Below are 2,150 nucleotides of genomic sequence, written 5' to 3'. Positions count from 1 at the left end.
TGTCCTGCTCAACTTAGTGCAAAACACACTCCTAATTGCACCGACCTGGCCCAAAGCTCTGATCCCATCTGCCCTCTCGGACTCCCGTCACTGGCTTCGCTAGTTTTATCACCTATTTTGTTTAAATGTTTGATGCCGCCTCTTCAAAGCCGGGCAGAGGTCAGCCCAGCCCCAACTCCTCTGCTGTTTCTCTCTTTATTTTTATTTTGGGAATTTAAAAAAATAAACTAGCAACCTTTAAACATTCATTTTCTTCTCTTGGATACATGGAGCCACTGAAATGACTGGGAAGGCCACATGAGTCCAACGTCTGCAAGTGCTTGAAGTCCTGAGCTTGGAGATCCACCTAGAGGAAAACATCTCCCAAGAGCAAACCGTGACTCGGAGACAGCCGCAGTGGTTTCCAAACCAGGCCGTGTGCTTGTTTACTAAGTTTCTGTTTTGCAAGATACTCAAATAATTGGGGACAAACAGGAGTTAGGGTTAAACCTCCCAATCTGCCCTTTATCTGAAGAATCACTTTCCCACTGCGATGCAACCACCGGAGAGGAGGGTGAAACACCATCGGTCCAGCTGACACACAGGAGCGTGGTTTATGGTGTGGGGTGAAGTGGCTCCTCTGCTGAGGTGCTGATTTAGCAGAGGTGTTTGAAGAAAGAAGCTGCCCTGGATCCTCGGTGGTTGGTGTCCGAGACCTCTCACATCCACCCCTTTGAGCTGATGGTGAGCAAGAGCGAGGCTTGCTCTGCTAGTGCGATATTACGGTGGGGGGACCCGAGAGGGACGGATCCTGCAGACAAGGTCTTGCTGTCAGGAGGATGCTCTGCCTCATGGCACTTCTCACTGTATTCCCAAACCACGTCCAGCCCTTCTGAATAAAAGCCTGTTTCCCCTTTCCCCATCCCCTGCACCATCCAGTGCCCTGGCTGCTCTTGTACCGCTCCTTCCATGGAAAGTCTCCAGCCTGCCTGGCTTGATAATAAGAAAAAGGGTGGAAAAAATACATTTATCATGATTTCTGCTCATAATGAGCTCTCCCAGCTCATGCAGGGATGCTCGAGGCTGGGAAATGCACAGGGTTATTTAGTTGTGATGCAGCCCTGGGATGGTGCTGGGACTTTTGAGCGAAGCATGGCAGGTATTTCCAAGCCCCCTGCACTAATTGATGGGCTCTCTATATATCATGCCAGATAAAGGGCTCTTGTGCAGTAAATGCTGATGTTTAGAACGTCCTGATAGTGTTTTGTTAACAAGAAGATAACGGGAGAGCAAGATACGTTTGTTTAGCTGCCTATAGATAAACCCAATAGGGTCTTTGTTAAGTTTTCATGACTGATGGCAGGTACTAAATGCGATAAATAATACCCCAGATCCTGATTGGAGCTACTGTAGCACAAATTATAACCCACAGCACTGACCTATGAGGGAGGATGGAGAGGTTGAAGGCCAGAGGAGTGAAGACCTGGGATTTTTTTTGGCCGATGACCCCCTGTTTCAGATCCGATGGTGGTCTGCTAAGGCTATTCCAACACTCCTGCAAAGTGGTATCCAGCAGAAGAGCAAGGGATGAAAAGGACATTGACAATAAGGTGTTTGTGGCAGCAGAAAGGCAGAGAGGCTGCAAAAATTCACAGGGAGAGGGTGGCTGTGGACAGACCCAGTTTAAAACCAGCGGTGACCTTTTCTCCAGGGCTCTTCACCAGCTCATCCAGGATGGGATGCCCCAAAAGTCTTTGGAAATGGAGGGTGAGCAAGGCTGTGTCACAAAATCATGTCCAGCAGATCCCGAACATCCTTTTCCCCCCACCCCAGGAGGACGCTGAGTCAAGGCAGCAGCCTCCTCCCTCCTAGGTTCGCCTTCCTAAGGGTGCTTATTAGCATTTCTCCCCAAACAACCTGCTAATTGCAAGGTGGGTCGCTGTCAGCCCTCTTACAAAAGACAGAATTGTTATTGAGAAGCGATGTGGTAGCCCTGGCCCTGAGTCATGGGAGGAGAAGAGGGGCCATGGGGTCTGCCCACTATGCTCCCCAGTGGTGTCCCAAGGGTGTCCCCAATGACATGCCAGCCTGTGAGGCCAAGGCTCATGTTAAGGCAGTGACAAATTACCAGCAGGGGGAGGGTTGTTTGGCAGAGGCTCTCCAAAGCCAAC

Source organism: Nyctibius grandis, chromosome 5 (assembly GCF_013368605.1).
Source record: "Nyctibius grandis isolate bNycGra1 chromosome 5, bNycGra1.pri, whole genome shotgun sequence".
NCBI lineage: Eukaryota > Metazoa > Chordata > Aves > Nyctibiiformes > Nyctibiidae > Nyctibius > Nyctibius grandis.
The sequence above is the reverse complement of the archived record's forward strand: the minus strand, read 5'-3'. Positions refer to the sequence as shown.